The sequence below is a fragment of the Anabrus simplex genome, chromosome 1 (genome assembly GCF_040414725.1).
Source record: "Anabrus simplex isolate iqAnaSimp1 chromosome 1, ASM4041472v1, whole genome shotgun sequence".
Classification (NCBI taxonomy): domain Eukaryota; kingdom Metazoa; phylum Arthropoda; class Insecta; order Orthoptera; family Tettigoniidae; genus Anabrus; species Anabrus simplex.
Window position 1 is genome coordinate 199,208,591 of NC_090265.1, and position 26,489 is coordinate 199,235,079.

General features: G+C 39.3%; 1 protein-coding gene across 2 annotated transcripts in view; it reads right to left on the reverse strand.

Annotated features, from left to right (window-relative positions):
• LOC136885591 (homeotic protein Sex combs reduced) overlaps positions 1–26,489 on the reverse strand; it is a 292,440-nt gene that overhangs the window by 205,429 nt on the left and 60,522 nt on the right. The window lies entirely within an intron of this gene.

A 26,489-nucleotide genomic window follows, 5' to 3' on the forward strand; every position in this document is an offset into this window, starting at 1 on the left:
TAATGATGCAGTCTTAGTCTGCCATTCAAAACAACGAAAAGCATTGTGTTAAAGCCATAATTGACTACCAATTTAAATGCAAGACAAGCGACAACACAATAGACTTAGCCATTTGGACTGTTTTGCAACTGTAACAGTAAATCCAGTCCAGTCCAGACTTCAGATAGCCTTAACCCCGGAAAACGACGATGTTAAAGCTATTACCAGCACTCCTGCCTGCATTACATAATGGAGTTCAAATGACTTGTTGTACAGTGTTAGATATAGTGCTATTATATGAAAAATATAGGCGATAACGTCAGTCTCCATTAACTGCCTTTATTGAGCAAATTTATTTTCTAAAGAATTGCTGTGAAAAAAAACTGTCATTATTGGTACTAAGTTTACATGGATTAAGGTAGTGTTAAAAACTTACTTCATTTGCTATTTGTTGTTATAAGGTAATTTGATCATCAAATCTCGCCTACTTATATGATTGTAGTTTTGTAGTCCCTATTAATGTTTCTCATTTCTATCCTTAGTTTCTTCAACTTGGAAGGATCTGACCAGTCTCCTGACCTACGCTACGGTTTGGAAGGAAGTCGGCACTTTCCTGTGATCAATTGGCTCGGGACTCAATTACGCGTGCAATTTTTTTCAACAATATCACATGCGTTGACCGGAATTAGAACCGTAATCAGCTCGATAGAGAAATTATCGTTCAGTTATCAAGCATCATCGAGAGATGGCAAGACAATGGTGATTGTTTTGTTATGAATTTAAGCAGCAATGCCCGTAATATTACTAATTGTGTGAAATCACTGTTTGTTAATAATAATAATAATAATAATTGTCTGGTCTCAGGTACTGCGTTGTCTACCTTATAAGCAATGCCATTTACGCGGCCTCTGCACCAATTTCAAGGTTCCTATAGCACTGTTATCTAATAGTGAAAGCGGAACTGTATTGAATATTTTCGAGAAATTGCCTAGTTTTTTTTTTTTTTTTTTTTTTTTTCTGGAGGACGCATAGTGGGTTACGAGAAACTTTTAATATCATAACAATGAAGTGCCAAGAGTTTTATCTACTCATAAAATTGAAAGAAGAAAGAAAAATCTGAGAAGGATACTGGGACCAAAAAGAGGAGGTGAAAGGAGGGGGACAGAAGATCAAGGGACGAACTATACCGAAACACGAGGACGATTTCCGCATAAATAAGACTCTCTAAAGAAAAAGATTTACTGGACATGTGATCAACCAATCACTACTGATCTGCATTTAGGGCAGTCGCCCAGGTGGCAGATTCCCTATCTGTTGTTTTCCTAGACTTTTTTTAAATGATTGCAAAGAAATTGGAAATTTATTGAACATCACCCTTGGTAAGTTATTCCAATTCCTAACTCCCATTCCTATAAACGAATAGTTGCCCCAATTTGTCCTCTTGAATTCAAACTTTATCTTCATGCTGTGATCTACTTACTTTTAAAAACACCACTCAAACTTATTCGTCTACTGATGTCATTCTACGCCATCTCTCCACTGACAGCTCGGAACATACCATTTAGTCGAGCAGCTGTTTCCTTTCTCCCAAGTCTTCCCGGCCCAAACTTTGCAAGCATTTTGTAACGCTACTCTTTTGTCGGAAATCATCCAGAACAAATCTAGCTGGGTTTTTTTCTAGTACTTGAATCAACTAATCCTGGTGATGGTCCCAAACATTGGAACCATACTCTAGTTGGGGTCTTACCAGAGACTTATAAGGCCTCTCGTTTACATTCCTACTACTACCAATAAATACTCTCATAACCATGTGCAGAGATCTGTACCCTTTATTTACAACTATATTTATGTGATTACCCATATGAAGATCTTTTATTAACACCTAGGTACTTACAATGATCCCCAAAAGGAACTTTCACTGCATCAACGCAGTAATTAAAATAGAGAGGAGTTTTCCTATTTGTGAAACTCACAACCTGCGACTTTTAACCCCGTTTATCAGCATACCATTGCCTACTGTCCATCTCACAACACTATCGAGGTCATTTTGCAGTTGATCACAATTTTGTAACTATTTATTGCTCTGTACAGAATAGCATCGTCTGCCAAAAGCCTTATATCTGATTCAACTTCTTTACACATATCATTGATATATATAAGAAAACATGAGGGTCCAATAATACTGCCTTGAATAATTCCCCTCTTAATTATTACAGGGACAGATAAAGCTTCGCATACTCTAATTCTCTGAGTTCTATATTCTAGAAATTTAGTCACCCATTCAGTCACTCTTTTGTCAAGTCCAATTGCACTCATTTTTGCCAGTAGTCTCCCATGATCTACCCTATCAAATGCCTTAGATAGGTCAATCGCGATACAGTCCATTTGACCTCCGGAAAACCCTAACTGCCTTCTGTCAAACCAGTTATTAATTTCGCAAACATGTCTAATATAATGAGAAAGAATGCTTTTCCAAAGTTTACATGCAATGCATGTCAAACTGACTGGCCTGCAATTTTCAGTTTTATGTCTATCACCTTTTCATTTATACACAGGGGCTACTATAGCAACTCTTCATTCATTTGGTATAGCTCCTTCACGCAAACAGTAATTAAATAAGTACTTCAGATATGGTACTATATCACAACCCATTCGCATTGCCTTTAGTATATCCCTAGAAATCTTATCAATTCCAGCCGCTTTTCTAGTTTTCAACTTTTGTATTTTACTGTAAATGTCATTGTTATCATAAGTAAATTTGAATACTTTTTTGGTATTAGTCACCTCCTCTGTCTGGATATTATCCTTGTAACCAACAATCCTTATATACTTATCGGAAGCATTTGATAATTATACTTATCGGAAGCATTTGATAATTAAGGCGACCGAGCGTCGAGAGGGGAGTTCCTCGTTACTGGAACGCCAGCCGAGCAAATTCTGCTCCCATGGTTGAAAATGATTTAGAACTCGTATTCTTGAAGATGTTTAAATTGATTTAGAATTAATAAAATGTCAATAACGAATGAAATTTCAAACCCATTTCCACTAAGTACTTCATTTCGACAGTCATTCCCGTTGTACGTATTCTACGTCAAATCTTGCGATCGTAATTCCGAGACATGCCCATTCATTTTTAGTGAGTAGCAATTAGGCCTAATAAATTAGAGTTAATGTACTTGCAACCTAAAATTATAAAATATTTGAACGAATTTTGCTATTCCGACAGATTGAATGAAATCCTTCCATTCTTCTACTCCAAGAAGCTGAATGAAATCCTGATACTCGTTTTAGAATAAATATCCACTGGGACGTAATGTATGTGTAGCGATAAAAGTGGATAGTATTATAACCAAATTGAGCTTGTCCTTTTTCTCAGTGAGTTAGTGGAACAAGTTTCACGGGGTCGTCTTTTTGATTCGACAGAGCCTCTTCTCTTCTGCCAAGATAATTCTTGTTCTGTCTTTTGTAGTTGACAAGTCCTGCTTCTAAAACTGAGCAAAAAAATACGTCTCTACGAAAACTCTTCCTTACTGAAATCACAATAAAAAGTATACCATCACACTGGAAAATACATTGTTACTGCGCGAGTAATACCTCGTATCCCACAATGCTCTTCCTATCAATTACTTTCCTTAAGACTGGTCACATCTCCCAGTCACATATGGAAATGCTGTCTATCAGAACAATATTCTTTGTGTTCATTTTCCTGTGCCAATTTGTTAAGGAAAACGATCAATACCTAACTGTATTGTAGGAATGTATATTTTCATGAAGTATTTACGCACTCCTATAGTATAGCGCATTTAAGGTTCATTTTCGTTTACACTGATATATCGACAGCCTAGTTCTAATACCACGTATCTGAAAATACTGTTCCTATTCATAATTTTCCATTAATACTGGTCACTCCTCTTAGCCACATACGGATATGCAGTCCATCACAACAATTTTCGTTGTGTTAATTTTCTTATGCCAACGTGTAAAGGAAAATGAACTTTACCGTGCCGTACTGTAGGAATGTTCTTTGTATGACGTACTTAGGCACTACTACAGAGTAATGTATTTAACGTTCAGTTTCCTTTAAACACTAGCGTAGGAAAATGAACACAACGATGGACTGCATATCCATATGTGGCTAGGAGGCGTGATCAGTCTTAAGGAAATAATGGATAGGAACAGCATTATCAGATACTGTACGTGGTATTAGAACTAGGCCATCGAAATAATTATATCTTTCAATCTACACCATGAAATGCGAACCTACTCTTCTGGGACTCGATCTCACATTCAGGAACAATGGCGGTGAGCGAAAAATCAGCTCTTTTCAGCCTCACAGTTAACACGTGTATCAGACATCAGGACACTGTGTCAGTGACGGTTTACTGCGTTTCAAAACCCTTTAAAGTTTTCTGTAGTTATTTTTTTGAAAAATGTTTTAAAATACAGTCAATCTAAAACAATGAATTAACCGTAGGGCAGTCCTTCTTGTGGGAGCTTTTGTTACTATCGATGGACTGCATATCCATGTGTGACTGGCAGGCGTGCCCAGTCTTAAGGAGGATAATGGACAAGAAGAGCACTGCGTAATACCAGGTATTGTTCGAGCACCGACGATATTCAATTGTTACATGCAGATCCATTTTGCGTATTGTAAACTTTTTAACAAGTCGGAAAGCTAAATCGGTTTAAATACTTGTACCAGTAGGTAACTGGTAGGGCCTATACATAACTTTCTCTGGAGGCCTTCCGCATATCCGTTTGAACAAACGCATCTTCGTCCTGCAGCACACAGGAATCTGATGATATCGTCTTGATTGGACAAAACATATCATTCTGTAATTAATAACGTCTTCTGCTTCATCTCTTATGTCTTAATATTTTATTTGCCTCATATTCGACTGAATGGAAAGCTTTTTCATATTCTGTCACCGTAGTCATCAATCTTGTACATTTATTGACTGCACGAGCCTTTCTGAGGAAATGCATGATTAAGTGTTGTAGAATAAATATCTCAGAAGACAGATGGACAGCGACCATTGTTTGTGAAGAAGGCATCAATTGCTAGGACATAACGTGAGTAAGTATGGAAAGAAAGATGGCATATTCAGCTTATTATACAGTCCTTGGCCTCCTAAGATCACTGCTACCCTGTCAGATATTGGAGTGTCCGAGATCAGTGTAACGACATCCTCAGCCTCATTGATTGCTTTTCGCCATCGGATTCGCTGTCTCACATATCAGACAGTTCCGTACTCTGTTTCACGAGGTTGAATAAATCCTGTTCCAGTCCTCAATCCAAAATGAAGATAAAGTAGGAAATAATAATTTAATTGTGGGAAATATCGCAACAAATTTGAACATGAATTAAAACATTATGTGTGTGGACCGATGATCTCAGATGTCCGACTCGTTGGCTGAACGGTCAGCGTACTGGCCTTCGGTTCAGAGGGTCCCGGGTTCGATTCCCGGCCGGGTTAGGGATTTTAACCTTAATTGGTTAATTCCAATGGCACGGGGGCTGGGTGTATGTGTTGTCTTCATCATCATTTCATCCTCATCACGACGTGTAGGTCGCCTACAGGCGTCAATTAGAAAGACCTGCACCTGGCGAGCCGAACCCGTCCTGGGATATCCCGGCTCTAAAAGCCATACGACATTTCATCTCAGATGTTAGGCCCCTTTAAACAACAAGCATCATCATCTCATTATGTGTGTGAATTATATTGTAAGTGGCGAGTTGGCCGTGCGGTTAGGGGCGCCCAGCTGTGAGCTTGCGTCCAGAAGATAGTGGGTTCGAAGCACACTGTCGGCAGCCATGAAGATGGTTTTCGTGGTTTCCTATTTTTACACCAGGATATAACTCAATTAAAGCCACGACCACTTCCTCTCCATTCCTAGGTCTTTCCTATCCCATCGTCACCATAAGACCTATCTGTGTCAGTGCTACGTAAAACAAACTACATACAAATTTTTTTCCGTCTAGAGAGTAAAATGTGGATCATATTTTACAGGAGAGTCTTCGTGGCTCAGGCAGCAGCGCGCCGGCTTCTCACCGCTGGGTTCCGTGGTTCAAATCCCGGTCACTCCATGTGAGATTTGTGCTGGACAAAGCGGAGGCGGGACTGGTTTTTCTCCGGGTACTCCGGTTTTCCCAGTCATATTTCATTCCAGCAACACTACAATATCATTTCATTTTCTTTCATCTGCCAATCATCAATCATTGTCCCAGAGGAGTGCGACAGGCTTCGGCAGCCAGCACAATTCCTATCCTCGCCAGTAGATAGGGGCTTCATTCATTCCATTCCATTCCTGACCGGGTTGAATGACTGGAAACAGGCTGTGGATTTTCATTTCACAGGAGTTTATAAGCCGACAAGTTTCCTTCAAGCATAGAAAATGTACTTTTTTATTTACGTATTCTGTGAGCATCGTCATATAAGAATAAAAGAAACTTAAATGAGTTTTCTTGCATCGAATTCTGTTAATAATATGGCGTTTTGTATAGGAATGACTGACATCTGTGCCATGACCGATGTACCGGTTGGCTCGTCTACTTTGTATTCAGAACGCTTGCAGTTTAAATTACTGGAGAGACCATTTCCAGCGAAGTTCGTGTGAGGTATTCTGCATGCTACTCGGTGAGGATTAACTTTCTATTACCAAAGTGGCTTTGGCAGAAAATTATGGTTTCTTCAGGTTAACATATCAATATATTCTTGAGAGTGTTAATACGGAGTTACTGATACCTAAGCGTAGCTGAATGACCATAACCGTCATTACTCGGTTTGTGATATAGTAAAAAGAACAGAACGATTACTTTATAAATGTTTTAATGCGAACATAGATTATATCATGGAAAACAGAATAAAAATGATCAAATTTTCCTCGGTCGTTTGATTCGTCTAATGAATAGTTGCTCAAAAAAATTGAGCACATGATACTGAACGTTCCTGAATTCTGAAGAATGTAAATATATGAATATCGACATTACAGGAATATTTTTCTTTATTTCACAGCTTGTAACAATTATTGTCATTTTTAATTGCTATCAAAATTCACCTCTCATGTAGATGCGAACCCTTTGAAGGTACTCAAATTTGCCAGTCTCGTGTTGGTTGATTTAGTGGCACGTTAAAGAACTCCCGCGGGACTAAATTTCAGCACCCCGGCGTCTCCGAAAACCGTAAAAAAGTTAGTTAGTGGAACGTAAAGCCAATAATATTATTATTAAATGCGAACACTGTGGGGAGCCACAAGGAACATTATATCTATAAGTTCATTTGTTTCTGAGAAATACGCGTCTGCGAGTAACTTATACAATACTATGCGTTCATTTTTTTCTTTGAGAGACTTATCTTTTTTTTTTGCTAGGGGCTTTATGTCGCACCGACTCAGATACGTCTTATGGCGACGATAGGATAGGAAAGGCCTAGGAGTTGGAAGGAAGCGGCCGTGGCCTTAATTAAGGTACAGCCCCAGCATTTGCCTGGTGTGAAAATGGGAAACCAGACTTATCTTTTATCTTCTGCCGAGCTGAGTGGCTCAGACGGTTGAGGCGCTGGCCTTCTGACTCCAACTTGGCAGGTCGATCCTGGGCCAGTCTGGTGGTATTTGAAGATGCTCAAATACGTCAGCCTCGTGTCGGTAAATTTACTGGCACATAAAAGAACTCCTTCAGAACTAAATTCCGTCTCCTCAAATTCTCCAAAAACCGTAAAAGTAGTTAGTGGGACATAATTATTACATTATTACATTTTCAGTTTCCAATTATTCAAAGATAAGATGTATGGGACTAAACGAGGCCACATGACTAGTTACAAATAGAGGATTGTTGCTACGGTTAGCAAATTCACAGAGGCTTGCAGACTGATCGCTGAAAGGCATAACTGTCTATAATGAAGATGAATTTACGATGTAGGGCCTATGCATAATAATAATAATAATAATAATAATAATAATAATAATAATAATAATAATAATAATAATAATAATAATACGAAAAATAGGATTGAGTTTGACAAGTATCGGTTACATTGCCTTAATACATAGCCCACATTCCAAAGCGAAGAATGAAGAGAAATTATAATCATTGGATCCCAAGGGACAAAAACACCAAAGTCATTAGCCAAAAAATATTTGAATATTTCTTAATACACAATAAATAATAAACAATGAACCATCCACAGTACCTACTGTAGTTCATCAGTGATCAGTGTGGTGAGCAGACCTACTCATAGATTCTTACCGCATAAGAAATGGCAGTATTGGCGTCGCTCACATTTCTGTCACTTTCATACAAAGCCAAAGATGAGACTGAGACATGCCTTTCAAAGCAGCAACCTGTCTCTAGCCCATATCAGAAGACAAAGTGAACTTTAAACACCAGAAGTGGTTATGGCGGAATTTTACAGCCGGCTACTTTTAATACAATAGACAGATCTTCGCTCATCTGGCAGTTTGTTTAATGTGACACGTTCGTAAAAATATATAATTTGAGAAATAAACAGTCCCAAGAGCTTTTAAAAATGTCTTAAAAATGCTTTTCCTGTTAAATGTTATAACGAAAAGAGTGCTTAGATGTGATGAGACATTTTTATGGGTTTTTTTAGCGAATTTGTACCAGAAGTTGAAAAGTTAAAAGAAACTGTAGTTGCCGAGAAAAGCCATTTTGCTATTTGATGAATTTCAAGATGGAAAAATCAAAGCAATTTTCCTGCCACCAAATTTTGCTGGTATTTGTTATCCTATGGACAAACGTTGATGGAGGTACAAGGTGTTGTACAGTGATTGTGGATTTTCAGTGTATCAATAATAAGTAATCTGTAAGGATTCACGATGTTGCTTCTTTTTTCCTGATAACTGACAATCCCGCTAATCGGCCGTCAAGCCCGCCCGTTTATGTCGTATAAACGGGACTCTACAGCAGTTATTTACGTTACAAGGTTCGAAAGTGAGATTGTATGTACGAGTTGTTACGGAATTTCGAAACTAATAAGTGAAACATTTTCGCCCATGTAATATGCAACATTTTATTTCGTACTATGCTTATTTTGTTTAATTATTATTCTAATGTTAAGATGACCATAATTATGCTCAGTTCAGGACACGCCATACAATCAGTCAACGCCATGGATGGAAAAATTCAAATCGTTCAAGCATCAACCAATAGATTTATTGACTCACCCATATGACGTGGAATTGCCATTTGGTTCTATAAGTAACTGTTTTATATACACTGGCATGTTTTCGCGTTGATAGAAATTTAATGGGTTAGTAACTACCATAGAGTAAAATTTTAGTTGTCTGCGAAGAACGTAAATACATAAATTTCGACATTACACAAATTTTTTCGTTACTTCCCAGCTTGTAAAAATTATTGTTATTCTAAAGGCCTCGGTTGTCTCATTCCTACAGTTCACTTAAATAATAAATACATCAGAAGGGACGTTAAAAAACACAAGACATAAAACAACACAGCCATATTTTAAATATACAGTGTGTAGCCTATACGTGGCTGTTGACAACAAAGTCCCAAATCATTAAATAACCCATAAGGATTAACAAGTAAATAAATTAATAGGTATACGTAAACCTCAAGCATTTTTCTACATGCATTCAACATTGATTAAGCCAGGACTTGTTCTTGTAAGTTGAAGCAGGTCACAAAATTAATATTACATTAAGTCTCTAACAAAAGTATAATTTGTAATTTATGTTTCAGTGTCCCTTTAATAGGAACATATGTGTTATTTCGATACACAATTTCTAATACTCCTTCTATTTAGGTGTGTGTATTCATTTGGCAAAGTGTTAGCAGGTAAGTAACCATTAGACGCCTGCAAACTAATTGCAAGAGTGTTGGAAGGAATATTATTTTGACTCCATACTCTACACTTATACTTTAGGGACGGTGAGGATATTTTCTACCAAAATTAATAACATATTGCAGGTTTCTACCTCTGCAACTTCACAATTTACACCCGGGTCTCAATTTTAAGCGTTAAAAAAGACTGGCATTTTAATGCGCAGTTTTTGGAATGGATTCTACTGCTGTCATGACCAATTTCCTAAATTAAAACCGCACCACTTATTAAATCAAATATTAATGTTTTTATGTTTTGTATTAGTATCAATTGCATTTTTTAACTACAGTAACTGTGTAAGAAAAGTATATCACAAGAAGCATACCTTATTCTTCTTGTGCCATCTCCTCAGGAAAGGTTAGTGACCATCGTGAAATATTTCCTATATCAGGAATGTCGTATCGAGGATGTTGAACTCTACCGGAGTTTAAGCGCACAGGATAACTTCTCTGCCCACGTTTTCTTTCTATCTTTTCTTCTACGATCGGGTGTCCTCAACCCTTGGCCCTTGACACTATGTGGTTATGTTTCATGTTACGACACTTTTCAGGTCGGATGATACAGCGCCACGTGGGTGTAGCCTCATGGAGAGATATCCCTGTCAGAGGCAGTAGCTAGTCAACCCACGGATTTGGATGCTTCCCTTTGGAACTCTTGCAGTTAAACTTGCCCTGTACATTTTCTATAGTAACAGCGTTCCCAAAGTTTCGGAGGTAGGCTGACTGTAGAAGTCTTGCCTGGATGCCCAGTTCTTCCAGTACAGACATACTGGTTCAGTGTTCATTCCAAGAAATACATAGGATGCGCCGATGTACCCAGATTAATTTTCTTTCTATCTACCTGTTTGATTGATTGTCCACATCTTAGCTGGACAGATAATAAGTTTCAGGCTTAATTTGTCATTTCGGAAGAAGTGACGCAAAATAAGCTACTTTCTTTGCCATTTGAGATGGCTAGGACGTCACATGATTTCCAGCCACAACACAGTACTTGGTTGTTGTTAACACTGTTTTCCCATGGGATTTTTAACATTCTGTTATTCTTCCACATTTCAAAACTTGCAGTCGGTTCATTGATAAGGCCTTTATTGTACAGCCTTTGATACCTTACACCAGCACCGATAACTTCACGACACGCCTTATGGTACCACAAATGAAATCTCTTCAACCCACCCCCAGTTGGACTTAGCATACATTTTTGAGAAAAATAGAACACATTTGTATACATGTTTATACGTAACACAATTGTACACTGAATTCGCCATTCTAGAAATTATCTCCGTGATTTATCAGTTGGGAAAATACCAGTGATAGTATCATATATATAGATGTCTGTTGTCTCTTTTCTAGTTAGTTAACAAGATCACACACCGTTATAGCCAGCATAGGACACCAGACAGATTTCACACACATTACGTTCACTGGATTGCTGACTATGGTATCCCATACCCTTTCTATACTCCTGTGTGGGATGGTGGCCTCTTCTCCGTACTCCCATGGCTGTGATCTCGATATCGAGTTATATAAGGCTATAAGCTTGATTTGTTATCCTGCCTTCCTACGTCAGTCACGAGATTCTTCTTGCTACTATCAGATCATTATCAAGAATAATGAAGAAATGGTAGGCCAAGAATGGAGCCCAAGCTCATTCAATCAGAGGTTTGTTAATAAAGGCCCAAACACTACGCAACCCTCGCCGGTAGTTATCGTCCTAGCTTCAAGATTGAAGTCGTGGTCTGTTGATTTTTGAATGTAACAAACTCCACAGCACGCCATGTCGTTCGTATTACCATGTAAAAGAATGAGGTAACATAAGACATATTATATGCACAAACCCTTAACCACTTGAAAAAGAATCCACAAAATAAATAAAAACTACGTAGTTCGGAACTAGCCTGTGCATGGAGGCACATACGGGTGATTCCACCTACGGTTGCTGATTCTTAGACAAATACTGATTATGGTTTATATCTAATTTAGTCTACAGTAAACAAGTGAAAACAACACAAAAAAAGTACAGTGCTTTTAATTAGACTTTATTCATGATTAGGATACTAAAGTGTTACGGACGAGTGAACAATATCTGTTTTGGGTTTTACGACTTTATTACAATTACCTTAATTGTTTCTGAATATTCCCTATTTCTATGTTTACATTAAAATTCTATATATTAATATGTTAAATGTGATGTTCTGTTGGAATAAATAATAGTAATAATATTGTAATAATATTAGTAACACTGACTTCCAGCAGTTGTACTTTGCACGAAGGTTTGCGGTCCGTCAAGTCCGTCAACCAGCAAATGTCCACGCATGTTGCAAGATGTCCATTCGTCAAAATGTCTATTCCTTCCACGTAAAGTTCACGATTTCGCAGACTATAATTATTAACTAAAGTGGCGCTTTCTATTAACAGCACAACGAACGATCTACTGTATATTGACCCACGGCCAACTGGATCCGTCGCTGCGCTCCCTGTAAGGAGCTAGCTAGAGCGACGCATCAAGTCGGCCGTGATTGACCTAGCAGTCGCCGAGAAGGCGTCAACTCAAAGGCTTTACATTGCTGTAGGTGAGACGATTACAGTATCGTATTAATTACTAAATGTGCGCTTATGTTACTGGTCCTTCTGTTCCCAATTTTGTAGATTCCATCCCGGTTGAAGTCGGTGGCATTTTGGAGAACAGAAGCAATTCCGCGTTTCTGGCTTTCACACGCTGCAGGACTCTTGCGGTAGAAAATCCTGACACACATGCATCTCTTAAAATCGATAGAAATACCATAATTTATAACAAGTCAATTACGTTTTTGCGCAAGTGAATCGTAATTTAGTCTAATACTGGTGTAGAATGGAGAAGAACATATTCATCCAATATTGTTAAGAATGACCTACGAATTTCAGTGCTAATTTTTGGGAATACTCTTAAATTCTTCCTCATTAATCTTCGTTGAAATTATTAATATATTAATTGCCACATATACAACATCCAACATTTCTTCATTTTGTGTGCGTGGCTTTGTTTTTGTGTGGTAGGAAGACGAGAAATCCTCTTTTCGTGCACGTTACGAACCTAGCATTATCCCTAAATGAGTGACAGAAAATACCCATTACTAGCACCAATGGAAATTCGTTCAGTTGCTAAGTATTTCCGAGTAAATACTGTCAGAGCTTCTGAACAAACCATCCCAGCTGAAGTCACAAGAGAGTTTAACTGCTAATGCACGTTACGTTCCTCTTATCGTGTCATCGTTTGGTCGATGTTCCATAGGGACTCGGATTTCATTGAACACTAAGTGAGGTCGCTCTCATTAGTAAACTTCGATAACGGAACATAAGCGTGAACACATATGTTAATATTTCAACTAACTGGAGACATGAGGTAGGTGACCGGAGGTTGTTATCATACAAGGGCGAAGATCTCTCTTGTTTTAGACCTGCCTCAAAACCCAGACGCCTCGAGCTGAAGCAATAAGAAAATACTAAAAAGATAACATTTAATGTGCAGAAAATTCGAAGTCCAGAGAGTCTAGGACCGGCACAAAATGAAAGGAATAAAATGAAAGGAAGGGATTAAATGAAATGGCGTATTGTTTTTCAGTGCCGGGAGTGTCTGAGGACAAGTTCAGCTCGCCAGATGCAGGTCTTTTGATTTGACTCCCGTAGGTGACCTGCGCTCCCTGCCGGGAATCGAACCCAGGACCCCTGTGATCAAAGGCCAGCACGCAAACCATTTAGCCATGGAGCCGGACAAAAGAATTAAATGATACAAAAGCTCACGTTTTTCAAATTGTGTTTTCTAAGGGTCCATTATAATGAATGAACTCAACGACAGATTTCCTCGTCGGAACAGAAACGGATGTTATGTATACAAAATACGAATCCCGTCGTCGTTTCCAACAAATTTCAACAGCCAGATCATTGCCTCTTCTTATCACACAGCTTCTCAACTAACCTCACAAGGCTGAGAGACCCTGGCTCAATTACTAATAGTCTAATTGTATGATCTCAGGCTAGCACCATGGTGTGGGAGTAGCGTGTCTGCGTCTTATCTGCGGGCCTTAGGCTCGATTCTCGGTCAGCCCAGGGATTTTACATCTGAAATGAGGGCTGGAACGGAGTTAACTCAGCTTCTCGAGGCTAAGAGAGGATCTGTCTGATACGAGAGGCATCGGATCCGGTCGAGGAAGCCAAGTAATACGATTGAAGATATTGTCATGTTGACAACGTGAGACTCCAATATCTGACTTTTCACGGGAGGTATGGCCATAACTACCCTGTGTGGGAATTTTTATTTGACGCCGTGTAGGCTGCCTCTGTTTCAGTTCTGACATTCTGTTTAACTCTATCACGTGGCAGTGAAACTAGAAATCTACTGCGAAATTTAGCGGTTTTTTTATTATTGTTATCGAGTTAACACCGAATATGGTACCAGAGACATTTTACATGCCAACATCATACGACGTGAATTGCAGAATGGTCTCCTTTACGCTCATCAAAAATCCGACTACCTCTCCCGGATTTAAACTCGCGATCTTGGGAAACAGAGGATGAACCTCCAACACTGATCGACAGAAGGAGGTGACAGACCCTCAAATTAGTCTTAGAGGGTTACATCCAGGCGAATGAAAAGTGTATTACACGCTGCAATATTCTTCGACCTAGAAACGATTTGCGCAACGGTTAGATAACTTGCAGAGATATTTAAGATATCCTATAAAAACACAAATTTGTAAAACAGCTCACCCGACCTTAATATTGCCCCGATAGTAAATAAATACATAAATAAATAAATAAATAAATAAATAAATAAATAAATAAATAAATAAATAAATAAATAAATAAATAAGTTTCAATAGTTTGTACATTTGCCACTGGTCGGCGCCTCTTTTATTTCCAATAAAGTACTACCTCAGTATTTCACTGACGGCTATCGAAAGGAAACTTAGGGAGAAACACGACTTCGAGGTTTGACTGTCGCCAGTGTAAGGGTTCGAACCTCGGACAAGTTCATGCATAGCATTTCTGTCTGGTGATATTTCCATTTAGACTCTCCATCTATGAATCATACGTGCCTTCATTTAAGGTGCATTATAGCCTATTTTGATACACTATAGCAATCTGTTAACAAGCGAAATAAGTCAAACAAACTATCTCGGTAGAACACCTAGTGCAAAGCAATATACATCCATTACATACTAAGGGGCCATTTCAAACCAACAAGAAAGATAATTCAGTGTAGAAAAATAATGGAAAACAATTTAAATTATTTATGATTCACAGATAGGTTTTATAATATTTTTTCGTCCCTTGTGGCGACTTCAATCGGGGTGAAAAATATAAAAACAGATTTTATTGCTTTTTAAACGGATGTTGCGTCCCTCTAGCCATGTAACATGGGGAGGGTACGGGGAAGGGGAGAGACTTGATAACGTTTGTCTATATATGACGAGTTATGGCGTAAAAAATCAATAGGTGTTGGGCTAATGGTTTCCCGACGAAGCTGTTAGCGCTCAGGGAAGTTCGGTGACGTGAGCAAAGGAAATTCGATATGTATTCCGGATAATAACATAAGCTCCCACAAGAAGGAGTGCCCTGCGGTTGATGCGCTTTTGTAGAACTACTGTATTTTATTCCATGTTCCGAAAAAGTAACTACAGAAAAATTCAAAGGGTTTAGAAACGCGTTAAATCTTCGCTGATTCAGAATCCTAACGTCTGATAGACGTGTTAACTGTGAGACTATCTAGGCCTGATTTTACGCTCACCGCCATTGTTCCTGATTGTGAGATCGAGTCCCAGAAAAGTCTGTTAGCATTTCATAGTACTGTTTGTAAGATAAATATCTCAGTTGATTAAGATTTTTTTTTGCTTTACGTCGCACCGACACAGATATGTCTTACGGCGACGAGGGGATAGGAAAGGCCTAGGAATTGGAAGGAAGCGGCCGTGGCCTTAATTAAGGTACAGCCCCGGCATTTGCCTGGTGTGAAAATGGGAAACTACGGAAAACCATCTTCAGGGCTGCCGACAGTGGGGCTCGAACCCACTATCTCCCGATTACTGGATACTGGCCGCACTTAATCGACTGCAGCTATCGAGCTCGGTGCGGGTCAGATCCCTGCTCATTCTGGTAATATTTGAAGGTCCTTAAATACGTCAGCCAGATGTCCACAGATTTACCAGAACTTAAAAGAACTCCTGCGAGTCAACATTCCAGCATCTCCAAAAACCGTAACAGCAGCTAGTGGAATGTAAAACCAATAACACTATGATAATAATTATCATATTAATACAGTCCCCCCTGTGTCGGGCTCCTAGTTACCGAGTGACTTAAGAAGGTCCATTCGGCATTACAGGTCTTGTGACATTGGCATGTAAAAGTTCTCTGGTGTCACATTTGGTGTTATACCGACGAAAGTAATTAAAACACATGCATTGATCACCCAAGATAAACTCTCTTTACCTACAGAGTAAAATAACGTGAACGTGAGATCCAAACCTGGCGACTTAGTCAGTGACCACGGATCATCATTCTGAGTCGCAGTAGAGTGGCCAGATAATTTCCACATCTCATTTAGCTTGTGACGCATGGGGTATTCATTCAAGTACTGATCACACTCATTGTTATTTAACCTCTGATATTTCACAGGATCCCGTGATTCAACATACGTCGTCCCATTGAAATATAAAGATGAAAATATTTTGTGTTACCTATACTGTATGTCATGGAGTGCCCCTGACGAAGAGGAAGATAATGTTTTTACTATTCGTAACCACAGCAGTAAGTGGGATAGATTGGTTAATTCTGTATATCGATGACTTACTTTTAAAACCTTGTATGTCAATGCTCCTCCTACCCATCATATTCCTTAAGATAGGTCTCGCCTCCCAGCCAAATATTTATATGCAGTCCATTACGATAATTTTCGTTGTGTTCATCTTCCTATGCAAAAGTGTAAAGGAAAATAGACCTCATCATACCGTATTGTAAGGATGTTGTTTGAATAGCGAATTTATGCACACTTACAGTATAATGTATTTCAGGTTAATTTCCCTATACACTTTGGCATAGAAAAATGAAATAAGGAAAATAATGGATAGGAAGAGCATTGGGACATACGAGGTTTTTACGTTTACTCGTTTCTGCTGTATGCTCCTGTTTCTAAATTTCGCGACTTTCTGACAGGGAAATAGTGACATACTTATTTCTGAGATTAATTTTGAACTGTGACTTTTCATTTCAACGCCCCCATCCCCTTCCATTAGCCAGGTTTTGAAGTACGATGACTTTGGTAAGAATACAGCGATGACATTATTGGCAATCACACCTCCGCAGGTTCTTCTGGGAGAACCAGACGTGCCATTACAAAACTGGCTAGGCAGGATGCTACATCTTCTCTAATAAAATGCAAAGTATTAGCGCTAGTTTTGCTCGCACCTACCATGTTCCAAATTGCGAGGTGGAATCGCAACCGAATCGGTTGGTATTTAAAAGATATAAATGTAAGAGACACGTATCAGCAGAATTACAGCTATTTTGCATTAAGAAATATTTTTGCAGCAAAATTTCGACGCTCAATTTTGCACTTGGGTTCATTTTTTAGCTTTAGAGTGGTAACCTGCGGAGGTGTGATTGCCAATAATGTCATCGCTGTATTCTGACCAAAGTCATCGTACTTCGAAACCTGGCTAACGGAAGGGGATGGGTGCATTGAAATGAAGAGTCACAGTTCAAAATTGATCTCAGAAATAAGTATGTCACTATTTTGACAGTTACGTTGAATTACAAGTTCATTAGCTTTTGTTTTCGCATTACATTCATATATAAACTCATTTATTTGCTGGGCTCAGTGGCTCAGACGGTTGAAGCGCTAGCCTTCTCACCACAACTTGGCAGCTTCAATCCTGGCTCAGTCCGGTGGTATTTGAAGGTGCTCAAATACGTCACCCTCGTGTGGGTAGATTTACTGACACGTGAAAGAACTCCTGCGGGACAAAATTCCGATAACTCGGAGTCTCCGAAAACCGTAAAACTAGTTAGTGGGACGTAAAGCCATTACAGTGGAACCTTGGATTGCGAGCATAATTCGTTGCAGATACATGCTTGTAATCCAAAGTGCTCGTATACCAAAGCAAGCTTTCCCATAAGAAAGAATTGAAACGTGGATGATTCGTCCACAACACAAAAATATTTTTTTCGCATACCATTTCTAAAACAAAATATAACGTAAAACAAATCAAAGTGCACTTTTCCTTACAACAGAATCATTGTTGGTGTGAGGGACACGTGAGATGACATGAGAAGAGTTACTGAGTAGCACAAATTTCACTAACGGAATCACTGCCATTTGTTGGCTCACTGGAATTGTTTTCTTTTCGTGCAACTTTAACGAGTAACCTGTCCAATGACTGTTGCATTTGCCTCTTTTTGAGGATTTCACTAAAATATGACATTGCATTGTCACTGAACTGATTCATCGCGCGCACTGCTACAGCCTTATTTGCGTGGTGTTTTTCTACAAAATTTTGCACTTCTGCCGAATCTCAGTTGAAGTGAGAAATTCCAGTGACTTTTCCTCCTCCTCTTCCCCGGACGAAATCTCCATAACCTCATCCTATTGTTCGCGATGCAGGTCCATCAGTACGTTGGTGGTCATATCCTGGCTATGTTCTTCCACCAGCTCTTGAATGTCCACGTCATTCACCTCCAGCCCCATAGTCTTCCCTGAGGACACAATTTCAACGACAATCGGCGGCTCATTGTCACCAACAATCCCCTGAAGGTCACGTCCAAGAACACAGTCAGGCCACAGCTTTCCCCAAGTGAAAGTGAGAGTTCTGTTGGTGACTCCATCCCAGGCTTTACTGATGATCTTCAGGCAGTTCACGATGTGGAAATGATTTCTCCCAAACTCTCGGAGGGTAAGGTTTGTTCCTTCGGTCACTTCGAAGCATCGCTGAAATTGTCCTTTGGTGTATAGCTTCTTGAAGTTCAAAATGCCTTGCTGATCCATAGGCTGGAGTAGTGTTGTGAGGAAGGAACTTAACCTTAAATAACTTGAATTCCTCCAGTAAGTCGTCCTTAAGGCCTCAAGGCGTGGAGGATGAACAGGAGCATTGTCCATACCCAGCAAGACTTTGAGCGGCAGATTATTTTCTGAAAGGTATTTTTTCACTACAGGACCAAAGATCTCGTTCATTCATTCAACAAACGAACAGGGGGGGGGGGGGACGTAGACACACGTGACGCTAGAATTGCGGAACGTCACTCGCTTATCAAGTAACATTTTGTTTAAAATGTTTGCTCGTCTTGCAAAACACTCGTAGACCAAGTTACTCGCATTCCGAGGTTTCACTGTATTATTATTATTATTATTATTATTATTATTATTATTATTATTATTATTATTATTATTATTATTATTATTAAACTCATTTCATATCCTGCAATCAAATATATCAGTGCAAATAAGCCAAACTCTTTCACGTAAACCACATAAAATGTATTGCTATAACAGGAAACAGTTCCTAAACCTACCGCTGACTTCTGTATTTTAGAGTAATGCATATCCTTTATTGGCATTCACTGTATGCACTAATGTAAGATATTCGTACATGCCTACCAAAAGTATGTGTTGAGATCTCATGAGATTGGAAGCGTGCGTGCTAAAGAATTTTCAGTAACTACTTTGTAATGGCCTATTACTCGCCAAGAGTTATGCATAGAGCAAAAGAGCATGCTGTCGGAAATAAAGCAGCCTGGTCTGGTATAAAATTGTTGGGATTCCTCGATATAAGGGGCGGAAGGGTAGGGGAGAGGTTTGTCCTCCCTTCCTCTCTCTCTCGCTCTCTCTATCTTCCTGTGTTATTTATGGCCCACGGAGGTCAAGCCGGTGATCTTTTTCGCAACTTCCTTCTCCCCTCAGTCATTCCTTTACCACATTTCTCCCGCTCCTTTGGTTCTCCTGGTTATATTTACCGAACCTTCCCTCGATGATGATGTTCCTGAAGTGTAAACACAACATTCAAAGTACGCTCGGTATACCTATCTTTCATGAACTAGTTTCTGAACAATCTCACAGCGCATTTAGAGAAAACATTCATTCTGTCCAATGAACTTGATTTCTTTCGACAAATGTGATCAACGGTTCGCTCAGTGACAAATTATAACTGTTACTCTTCCTCCTCCTTTTCTTCTCCCTTCTTTGAATGAAAGTTAGTGTACAATGGTTTCCCTTCCCATTATACCGAAGACCTATCACAATTCTTGCCATGGTGCATCCCTTTAAAATACTTAAAATCGAAAAAGTGCATATCTCCTTGTTCTATTTACCAATCGTTCTTTCTCTGATGATTCCCTATTTAATTCCTACAGTAACAGATTCTACAAGCACGTTAAAAGGAAGTCTCCATGCCCAAGAAAATCATGCTTCCAGTCGTATAAAATCCGAGATGGAATTTTCACCTGAAAATTCACGAGCTAAGAGGAAGGGCATCTGGCCTTAAACACTCCAGTAACTTCAGAAAAAACTGGGTTAAACTAGCAAAAATTTAGTTTCAATGCTATAAAAAAGGTTAAGTTACGCTCACATTATTCCTTACCATACCTCAGAGACAATTAAGAGAAGAGAGTACAAGTAGCTCGTCCAAACACAGAGCAGGTTACTAATTGTACACACACACACACACACACACACACACACCGCTGAAAGTTGAGGCATTAATATTTCTAAATCTATATTTCTCAATTAATGTTGAGGGGATGAAAACCCCAGAGGCTAACAACTGCCGAGCGCACAGGCTGTAACCTAAAACAAAAAAATCCCCGCAATATATCTTAATAGTGTCTTTTGGTTGCGAGCCTATTTTTTCTAAACATCTATCCGTGGTGTAAGGACTAGCGTACACAATTCTCTCGCAGAGTCCCTGGCTTAAGGTCCTGCCTAGTTCAAGGGTTTTAATTCTGAATGAAGGCTAGAACGAGGTTCACTGAGCCTCGCCATAATAAATGGGGAGCTATCGTATGGGAGAGGTAGCGGACTCGGTCGCAAAACCAATACTTTCGAGTACGACGTAATTTCTCCACATGGTACTGAAATATCTAAAGGCCATTGGCTGGGCAGCAATCGCCTCGGAAAGTTAAGGTTGTTTTTGTGCTGTATTTTGACGGAGTTTGATTTTGCATAATAAACCTGGTTAATTTTTGTGTTTACTGGGTGAACTAACAAGTCTTGGTTGTTATTGACAAAATGTAAATAAATCCATACCTTGATATGTTTTCATTAGAGACTATTTCAGTTCAGTCTGAAGACCACAGTGAATGAAGTAAGCGTCTCCACAGTCCTTATCTTACCTCGAACGTTGCGTCTAACCATCGTCACCTATGTCTCTCTAATCTGCTGTTATCCTCAATAACCAGTTCCTGGAACTTCTTAGGGAGAGAGACATCAGACAAACAGCTGACTTTATTAAAGGATCCAACCAATCGGCATCAGTTCTCACAAAACAATAATTATGACAATGTACAGTGTTTTAATTTTTTTATATGGTTTGTTGTCATTTTTCTAACCAGCAGGTTATAGTTGGTATGGTTATCTGTTGGATTTATTGTCCTTTACTTGACTGAAATTGTAAGCGTTTTGAGAGTCATGTCGCAGAATACGGGTTTATTTATTTATCGTATGATGAATCAAAGTTTTTACATACATACAAAGTTTGTGGATAAATATGCACAGTCACAAACTCGTACAACCTTACAATTCCAGGTCTAGTCCTGTGACCCATTATATTGCAAGTTCGTAGAGTGTAGAATTCAGGTGATGTCTGATAACTGACAAGAGTGTTTTAGCAGCGAGTGTGCTCTAGATTCAGATGTTTTAATCTTCCTCAACAAGTCCAGAGTTTCTTTAGGTATAATCCCTCCGGTACCTATCATCAGACCAACTACTTCCCCTTTTTGTATTCTGTGTAATTTTTTTTTCAGTTCTCACTGCATGGTTGGTAGATGGCCTTTTTCTCATCAGAGATGTTTCTATGACTAGTGTTCGTTGTCCTCAAATCTCACAGCCAGATCAATCACCATAGCTACCCCTTTACCTGGGTCGATCACTATGATCTCAGCTCGACGTGTAGATCCGTCTTCGAAGAGGCATCCGGCTTCTTCTTAAACGTCAAGATGATGTCTATGAAGGATTCCTGCGATCATAGAAAGTACTGCATTGTGACGGTTTATTCTCATTAGCTCTCCCTTGGGGCAGTGAGGAAGGGGTTCGAACTCGTCACATCTTCATCAACGGAATGTATTAAGGCTCCTTCCAGGAAGACTTCGAACAGGGACGACACCATCCTCCACCATTCCTCTCACATGACCGCACTACAGAAACCAGTTTATGCGCAGAGCATTAGCATTATCCAGCGTTTTCAATTCTAGCCTAGCCATGTATCTTCTTCCTTGTAATTGTTCCTACCTATTTGTAGTCTACTAGTTCCCATTTCCGCTTTTCTTCATGTCTCCTATTTACACGCAAGATAAGATCGGAATACGTTTGTTAATAATGAAAAGGAATTTATGTACGTTAATCATGCTTACCTTTATAGCACAGAAATATTTTCTCCTCTTTTAACAAATTAACATATACTGGAAAGAAGTATGGCATGGGATGGAAAAATTGTGACGAAAGGTCATATTTTGGTCTTTGTAACGCTGCCTGTAAAAAATCTCCACATTCTGTGCCTCATTTTCCATAACAAGCAAGATCATTGCAGGCTTTCAAAACTCTTTACATACTGTCGTACAAGAAATACCCAACATTTCATACCGTGAAATTATAGAATCATCCGCATATACAACCAAGGAGATCCCTGGTGTGGAAGACAGAAAACTCAACAAAATAATATACACAGGATTGTCGCTTGTTTCTGAGGTAAATGAGTGCTATGTTTCCGGTCGTTCAACGATGTTTCTAATAGTTACCAATGTAAGTCGAAAATAATAACACGACTAAACCCGTAACCCATGAAGTCCCTGAGGAACGTTACCCTGAGAAGCGTTTGCACCCCGCCAGATAACTTTTGGATATTAAAACGTCACGTCGTCAGTGTGAAGGCTCCCACTTTACTTTCTTGACTGGGTTTACTATCTTTTACATCAGAAAGCTCCTCAGTTGACCTCTTGAGGCTGAGTGAATGCCCTTTCAGCCTTCGGGGAATTTGCGACCTGGGCGTTAGCCCCAATACAGATCGCCACAATTAAAGTACTTCGGCAAGACAGGAATCGAACCCTAGACCTTCAGGAAGAGAGACCAGGACGTTACCACTAGTCCGCTGGATTGCTATCATTAGATTATTACAGCCATTCTTGGGGCCACTTTCTAACCATGTATCACCAGTGTTTCCTTACTCATTTTGGGTACGCCCTATCAACAAGGGATTTAGATTAGAAGATGTTCTTCGAAATGCGAAATAATTACTCTGGTAAAATTGTCACCCCAATGAAACTAGGTTTTCAGCTCTGCCATCACGGAAGGCAGCCAGCAGATAACATACCGTCACTGTTTTGCCAACGCCTCCAATGTGACAATGCTCTTCCTATCCGTTATTTCCCTTAAGACTGGTCTACATATGGATATGCAGTCCATAAGAATTGTATATATATTTTATTTATTATTATTATTATTTTTTTTTTTTTTTTTTTTTGCTGAGTCAATTTTCCTATGCGCATGTGTAGGGGAAAATGAAGCTTACCTTAAGGTGCTGTAGGAATGAATGTTTGCATGACATATTTACGCACTCCTACAGTATAATGTATTTAAGGTTAATTTTCCTTTACACGGAAGCATAGGAAAAAGAACACAACGAAAATGTTCACATGGACTGTATATCAATATGTGGCTGTAAGGCGTGACCAATCTTAAGGGAAATAGTGGATAGTAGGAACATTGTCACATTCGCGGTTTTGGCACAGCAGCAATGATATTCTGAGCATATCCTATGACAATTTGAACATGATTTTGTAAGTCATGCTCACATTCAATTTCTTCAAGGACATTCATGATCTGTATACGAGGGAAAGCTTTGGTCAAAAATATACCCGGAATGGAAGTATGTAGTCACTATTTCGTGTTCCTGTGGTGGCTGGTAGTGTAGTGTGTTGTCTGAGTATGAAGAGGAAAGTGTTGGAAAAGCACAAACACCCAGTCTCCGAGCCAGGAGAATTAATCAAACACAATTAAAATCCCAGAGCCGGCCGGGAATCGAACCCGAGACCTTTCTGAATAGAAGGCCTCAACCTAAAATGTCTAAATTTGAATTCATCGACAATTTCCCAAGACCGAAAGAAATTAATTATTCAGTATGTGTAGTTTACACTTATATTTTTGAGATGGTAGAATGTTTAAGAGAATTTTTGTTGGTTTCGAACCATTACCCATTTATGGTTCAATAATCGGTTCCTTGGGGCAAGACGGACTCACCCTGTTCGCTAATGGTTTCTGTAGAGGACGCTGGGGTTACACTCCTGACCCCCACACATAAGGGGGAAGCTTTTAGCAGTAGACGCGATGCGTGTCTACTCTGTGTCGCCAGCCACACACTTGCTAACCTTCCCAGATGGTCCGGAAGAACAAACTGCTTTATCTGCCCACTCGTGAAATTCTGAAGCTAGCCTATTCCGGATGTAATTCAGAATAGGCATGACAATCTTGTAAGGCCAATAAACAAAATTAAGTCACGCACTTTGACATCCTGAAAACGGTTCCGGAAAGTTATCATGGAGAGTCATTTCAAGAATGGATCAATGTAGAACCTGTTTCTCCCGGTCAATGGGTTCTCACAAAAACATGGTAATCTTGAAAATCTGAGTTATGTGTTGCATCTATTTAGAACCCGTATCCATATGCACTAAAAACTCCAAAAATATGCATGTATATATGCACTAAAAATAAAACAAAATACACTTACCAAACGCATCATTTTAATTTTAACTCAGTGTTAAATTGATAAACATGTTTCATTCCTTGTAAAATGATGCACGGCAGTAGGTTATTAACAGTTTTTCGATGTTTTCCGGGCTCAATGACTTTGTTGTCGGACAGAATTAATTTATACGCTGAAAATGATCGTTCTACGTCAACGGACGTAACTGGGCAATACTTGTACTCCGGCATTGACTGCTTAGAACATTCTTCTGGCAAAGACTGCCTGATTCCACTTGTGTTATGTAGTCACTTTCCTTCATCAGGGAAGGCTTCTCGTGTTTCCAGGGAATGTACAACATATATAGCATTAGACTTTTCATTTCGTTCAGAAATCTTAATAATCGTTCACACATACGAGAAAAATATTTCTCTATGTGCACTAACGGTCAAAATATGCGCTAACGTTCAAAATATGCACTTGCATATGCACATATGCATTTTAAAAAATCCGGGTCCTAAATCTAGTGCAAAGGACGTGGATTACAATATCATCTGGGCGATGTTAAGCCAGTTAAATAATTATTAAATCCGTCTTCTTAAAGGTCATGATTTCTTCGTCTTCTTCTACTTGGCCATTTCCAAATTACTTGCAGTCGTGCCTAAGTGTGGATTAGGCACAGTCATATGCCAACTCTATGTAGAAATATATTACTGAGCAAGTGCCTGTGCGGTTTTGGCCAAGCAACTATCACTTTGCATTCGGGAGATAGTTAGTTCGAATCTCACTGTCGGCACCCCTGAAGGCCACAGTCCCTTCCTTCCCATGCCTAGCCATTTCCTGCCCCATCGTCTCCATAAGACCTCTCTGTGTCTGTGCGACGTAAAGCAAATTGTAGAAAAGATATTTTGTGTTATGTGTTGGGTGTACAGGAATAGAATGCATCAAGATGAACATGAACACATAGCCCTCGAGTCAAACGCGGCTAAAATTCCACACCGTGGCTCGGAACCAAACCCTAGACCCACTGCTCCGAAATTCATTATTATGACCATTCAGCCAAGGAGCAGGAAAGTCATATTTGCAAAACCTTTGTACTTGGTTACCTTCTGTACAGTGGTCTAACATAATGAAAGTATTATGTATCTAAACATACTGCTTTTCAAATCGTGACGTTTCAAATTGTCCCTTTAATAACCGTTAAATTGGACTTAGAGACGGGTATCTTGGTGTTCGAGGGGCCTATGACCTGAAGGTTGGGATCCTTTAAACAACAAGCATCACCATCATCATCAGCAGCAGCAGCAGCTTGGTGCTTGCCTCCATTTTGATTTGCGACACATCGGCGGATCTACCTGCCACTGAGATGACTCCAGTCTGGTCCTGTGTTGGATGTTACGGAAAATGAGCTAGGTATGAAATGAAAGGGAACCAGCTGAAAGGTATGTCCCGACGTTAGGCAAAAGTTTGAAATTGGAAATCGCGATTTGTAAGAGCGACAGATAGTTAGCTTTGAATACGTATCTCCTGGTTTCAACAAGACTGTTCCGTAGCCAACGATAACGTAAACTGATCAGTGAGCGCTGTTTTTCGTTATAATGAAGAATTACAGATTTAACATTCCTTTCCTGTTAATATCCATTTCTAGATATGTATATTCTACAGTCCACCATTTGAGGTACTGTATTAATAATAATAATGTCGTGTGGCTATTTCTAGCTGGGTGCAGCCCTTGT